Raw genomic sequence first — 6,049 nt, 5'->3', positions numbered from 1 at the left:
CTAGACTGATTAGCCTGAATATTTCCATAGAAATAGGCAGACGTACAATCATGGATGCCAAAAGATGGCAAAGGGTATGTGGTCACTGCACGACAGGTGAGCCGTGGATAGGGGTGGCGTTTAATGGGAAAGGAGTTTAAATCAGAGGGTTAAGGTTCGAATCCCACCCTTCCACTCCCTCTCACAGTCCATGCCTGAGGTCCCCTTGAGCACGGCACCTAACCCCACACTCTCCAGGGGCTGTAACCAATACCCTGCATGTACGTAACTAAGTCGCTTTGCATAGAAGCGCCAGCTAAGTGTAATGTAATGTAATGTAATGAACTGTTAAGGTGTGAGGTCGAAACCAGGGGCGGTCGTAGAGGCGGGCGGACCCCCAGTCAATTGCCAAGAGCAGCACCTGATAGGGGCGGCACCATTGTGAAACCCCGCCCCCCAAATCACATCATGAAAATCACAATAAACAGGTTCAAATATTTTTTTCTTATCTTATTAAAAATCCTTTGAAGAGGTTATATTTCTAAACTATCCCTTCATTGTTCAAAGTGCAAGAGAGTCCTTGTGCACAAGCCTTCAGCTGTCCAGGTGCAGGTGTAAGGCAGGAAAAGGTGATCAATATGAAAAGTTCATAAACACCGCACACTGGACACTGTTCTTTTTTTCTTTTTCTTTTTTTCCAGAGCTGTAGAGAAAAGAGTTGGAGCATCCTTTGATCTTTGCCGACGAGTGGTCACGTGGTTTGCGTAGTCTACGCCCACCGCAGAAGGGTCCTATACACCGGGAGCTGTCAATACATTTCATTGAGCGAGAGCGTCCTTTAACGGTAATTATATCAGATTATGCCGCCCCCAAAAGAACGAGTTCGTTTTGTTTTTTTGTAGGCCATTTTATGGCCTTCATTGTCATATAAAAACATTGAAGTGTCAGTACCGTAATACGGTAATATCATTGCAGTTACACTTTGGGAGGGAAACGTCATCTTAGCTAGGAAGCTCCATTACTTACCATTGAGATGCTAATTGTCCGTAGCCCTTGATAATGTCTATTTGTTTTGGATTCAGCAGATTTGCAGTAGGATATTTTAATGGATAAAATACTTCCAATACATAAAAAGATAAATACATAAACCCAGCATGTCCCAGTTGTAGGCCTACAGTAATATAGCATTTGTTAATTTCAGCCTTTATGATGCTGGTCATCATCAGACCTGTCAAACCACTCAATGCAGGATGCAAATGAACATGAACATGATGCAATGAACATGAAGTAAATAACCCACAGCTGTACAACCTGTGCTTGAATGGTTCAATCTTTTATTTGAAATAAAAAAAATACTCCAAATAGAAACATAAACAGCCCAAACAAAATAACTATGAATAAAACGGCATGTCTGTGTACATGACAAGACGTGTGTGTGTGTGTGTGTGTGTGTGTGTGTGTGTGTGTGTGTGTGTGTGTGTGTGTGTGTGTGAAATCAATAATGCATGAAGAATTGGAATTCACTGGAACATGCTGGAACTTCCAATGCATTGAAAGCATCAACCTATGACCAGAGAGGAGCAGACAGGAGAAGAAAAAAGAGAGAGATTTATTTATATACATGGCATGGCTGTTGGTGCTGAAAGGGATTGATTTGAATATTTCAGAAAAGACTGATCTGCTGGGATATTCACACATAACCATCTCTGGGGTTAACAAACAATGGTAAGGGGGGGGAATACAGTGAGCAGCGATTCTGTGGGCAAAAATGTCTTGTTGATGGCAGAGGAGAATAGCCAGACTGGTTGGAGCTGATACAAAGGCAACATTAAGTCAAATAACCACTCAGTACAACAAAGGTATGCATAAGAGAATCCCTGATTACACAGCACATCTTGAGGCAAATGGGTTACAGCAGCAGAAAAACACATTTGGTGCCACTCCTGTCAGCCAAGAACAGGAAAATGAGGCAACAATTTCGACTGGCTCACCATAAACGACACTAAAAGATCGGAAAAATGTTGCCTAGTCTGATGAGTCTTGATATCTACATCTACACTCTCAGGTGGAATTGACAGAATTTTGTCGATAACAACATGAAAAGATGGACTCTGTCTTACATCAACGTTTCATGCAGGAGATATAATGGCATAGGGATATTTCCTAAGCACATTTTGGGCCAATTAGAACCAATTTATATTTGTTGGAATGCCACAGCCTACCCAAGACTTTGTTTAAAGGTACAGTGCCAAAATGGTAGGCCACACCCTGGAGGGACATTTATTGGAAAGTTAAAGGGATCACACAGCAAGAATGGCGGACAAGATTGCTCTGGACCCTTTGCTAAACCAATAATTAGCGTTCCTCCCTTCTGGAAGAAATTTTAGAATGTCTTGCTGCTGAAAAAAAAAATATATAAACACCATTTTCACCCTCATCCTATAGTATTGCTTCACAGAAGTGGAGAACAGTAGAATGCACACATCTACATGGAAAGCATATTTTTTTTAATACCACAGAGGAATATTTTAAGTTTTTTTTTGGCAACTTAATTTATTGTACTGTGCTGCCCTAACAGCTTGGGCCTAGAGGACCTAGAGGACAAGACCAATGGCCATATTGTTTTTAAATGCCTGTTTACATGTGGATTGTGGAGAAGTGTCACGCTAGACAAATTTCTGTGAAAACAGACACTAAAAGTTAGTTATCTGATCTTACAAGGGTGAAAACAGACACTAAAAGTTAGTTATCTGATCTTACAAGGGTGGCAAGACTAGGCATTGCAACTATGCTGCCCATTCCTACTTGTCATTAACATTTATTAAAGTAATACATTTAAATTCACTGTGACACAGTACTCCACAAAATTCAAGTGAACACTGCACACTAGAAAATTGCATTTCTGCCTCATCCATGCAAGGGGGCAGTCCCCAATGGCGCAGTGTGGCGGGACGGTACCATGATCAGGGTACCTCAGTCAGGGAGGAGGATGGGGGAGAGCACTGGTTAATTACTCCCCGCACCAACCTGGCGGGTCGGAGTCGAACCAGCATCCTTTGGGCTACGAGTCTGACACCCTAACCGCTTACCCACGAATACGACACAAATACCATTGTCTTGACACCCTGTCTGTCAACAGTCACTTTCACTAGTCCATACCTTTGAAAACTGTCCTCTGGTATTTCTTGACCCAGTCTTGACTCAATTAACTTGTTGAATGGTTGTTCGGCGTCTTCCATTCTTACCTTGGCTATGTCTCTGAGTGCTCAATACCCTGTGCTTCTTAAAATACTCCTGTCCTGCACACCTTCCAGGCCATTCACAATCTTGCAACAATCTTGCCTTGCCATTCCCTCTCGCTACCTCGGTTTGTCCTCGACCATCCTCCTCTCTGTCCCTCTGCCCATCTCAGTACCATGGGGAATAGAGCTTTTCAGTTGCTCTGCTCCTCAGCTCTGGAATGCACTGCCCCCTGACTTATTACCCAAGTTCAAATGCAGACTAAAAACTCATTTGTTTCAGTTAGCCTATTCCTTAGGACTTTTTAACTACCGTTTTATTTTTGTTAAAAATGTGTTAATGTGTCTTCGTTTTATTATTACTTCTCTCTGATCCTTGAATGTTTTGAAAGGCACTTTTATTCTCTTGTTACCGTAGTTTCATTTGAATTCCATTGGGATGGCGTATAGAAACAAAAAAAAGACAACTATGTTGCTGTGCACATATATCCGGCCCTACTAGTCTGACCAAAGTCCTATAAATTTTGCAGCTAAAGACCTCAATCACCGGAAATACAAAATGTTAGACACAGATATAATATTACTTACTGTAAGGGTCCTCAAAAGGTTAGTTAGGTTACCTTATCAGTGCAACTCAAGAAAGCCACCACCTGCAACTAAGCCATTTCTGGCAAAAGCACTTCCCCATCAACAGCAGCAGTCTCATGCAGTAGGAGCAGAATCATTTCCACCTGTAACACAACTCAATGGGAATACAAAAGACAAAAACAGTGATATTAGTCAAATGTTGAACTGGATCTGGACGGTTAAATATTTCACAGCCAGTCACTGCTGATTGAAAGAAGTGATTTTCAATGAATCTGTGGTATCATTATGATCAAGTGAATAATTACAACAGATGACAGCTATGATTCTAGCACTTGGTAGACACACCACCACCACCAGCCACCCATCCACCAAATGCACTCACAAAAGCGGAGTCCTGTGTGCTATACCATCTGGCCGGATACGTCATCAAGGGTGTACTAGGCGGCTCTTTGTGTTCGGCCTGTAAGCCTGCCTTAAGGAACAGTGACGACGCTGTACCGGACAACGCCACACTGCTGCAGATGAAGGAGTACAGAGAGGGCGCACTTCACCAGCCATCTGCGGATGTATTCTCTTTACTGCAGCACGTTGAGCAGCTGTTCCGGGCCAGGACATCAGAAGCCCTAATGGAGTGCTCAGTCAGTGAACTAGTGGAAGAGGCCATGACTGTGAAATCAAACCTTCCATCCTGCCATGATGTCAAGAGGAGAGTGATCACCAAATACACCAGGTTGAGGCTCAGGATTGCAGGTAAATGCATCAATAATGAAAGGGAAGAACCATGGGAAGGGAAAAAGCTACCTTGGCAGTAAAAGTCAAGCAAAGAAGGCTCCACCTCCTGCCAAATCCCTTCCGATGGCTGTAGCGGTCCCCACCAACACCACCAGTCTGCACCAGCCTGCTGTAGCGGTCTCCACCAACAATCTGCTAGAACCTAGATCCGAACAGAAAAATGACAACATGAACATCACCATTTCAATGCCTCGCAGTTCATTGTGAATCTAGCTATCGTAAAGATACACGAGTAATGTAAGCTTAATGTCAGCTTAACAAGAAATGAGCAGGTAACATCACCATTGTATACTACCCAAAAACAACAAATGACATCCTCGGAGACTGTAGCGATTACTTGTGATAGCCTGTGTCGACTCGACACACGACACAGTAGACACTCAATGGCACAAAAATCCCAAATTCTACTTAAGTAATACCTGAAGCCATGAACATCAGCATTTGAATGCCTCGTAGTCCATTATTGGATCTAGTTAGATAGCATAAAGATCTCCGTGCATCAACTAACTTGTTGACATTAGCTTCCAGCTAGCTTAGAAACATTAGCTATTTATAAATGACCGATAAGCAAATAGCTCTGAAATCAAACACAACGACTGTATGGATATTGACAGAAGACAACAGGACGGTATCTTATAAAATATGTGACATGTCATCGTTTAAAATATAGATTGAAAGGTAGCATCGATGTTTTGCGAACACGTCAAATCCAAAGTTGAACCAGAAGCGCCGTGTTGAAAACGCTAGCTATTACCACACGATTAACGGTTTTTCACATTACCATTGTGATTTTATATTACCCAAACTGGCAAAATTACATCCTCAGAGACTGTACTTGTGATAGCTTACGCTGACAAAGACAGACAACTTTGATTAATCTCCCTATTATATCAACTTACCTGGGAAGTGGTCGACACGCCAACGACACTCAATGGCGTCCCCGTTGCTGCACAGGACCCTTCGAGCAAAATGAAGTGACGACGAAACCCCGGATGTAGAGCAACCATGCTCGTCCGCGGCCGTCAACGGCTTCAGGACAACTCTTTCTCTACAGCTCTGTTTTTTTGTAGCGAACAACGTGTTTCGCCTATGCGTCTTCAGGTTCGCTCTTTTGTCTACATTGCTGTAATAACAACATCACTACTGTACTAGTGTTTTTTGTGAGTTATTATAAGCGTTTTTTCTTTTGCTTGGGGGCAGGGTCGCCGTGAAATGGGTGGGACGTTGGAGGGGTCGTCGCCCGTGGCGCAACTCAATGTAGCCACTGGTCGAGAAAGAGGTGCATTTGGTATTACATTTATTTACCATTTGCCATGCCAACATGATCTCCAAAAATTCCGTGCTCCTGGACACGGATGTTAAGGACACAAAATCTGTGTCCAGGAGCACGGATTTTGCCAAAATTCCGTGCTCCTGGACACGGAATTGTTTTCCGTGCTCCTGGACACGGA

General features: G+C 43.0%; 1 long non-coding RNA gene across 2 annotated transcripts; it reads right to left on the bottom strand.

Annotated features, from left to right (window-relative positions):
* Window positions 1-686: 686 nt before the first annotated feature.
* On the bottom strand, window positions 687-5,558 carry LOC134448343 (uncharacterized). Of its 2 annotated transcripts, none has more exons than XR_010034747.1 (4): window positions 5,498-5,558; window positions 4,189-4,740; window positions 3,839-3,949; window positions 687-1,543 (listed from the first exon to the last, which is right to left on the bottom strand). It is a non-coding gene; the product is annotated as an uncharacterized LOC134448343 (long non-coding RNA). The 2 variants fall into 2 exon arrangements; XR_010034746.1 differs by lacking the exon at window positions 5,498-5,558 and having other exon boundaries at window positions 4,189-4,494; window positions 4,608-4,889.
* Between the last annotated feature and the right edge of the window lie 491 nt (window positions 5,559-6,049).

Source organism: Engraulis encrasicolus, chromosome 1 (genome assembly GCF_034702125.1).
Source record: "Engraulis encrasicolus isolate BLACKSEA-1 chromosome 1, IST_EnEncr_1.0, whole genome shotgun sequence".
NCBI lineage: Eukaryota > Metazoa > Chordata > Actinopteri > Clupeiformes > Engraulidae > Engraulis > Engraulis encrasicolus.
This window is presented reverse-complemented; position numbering and strand designations above follow the sequence as displayed.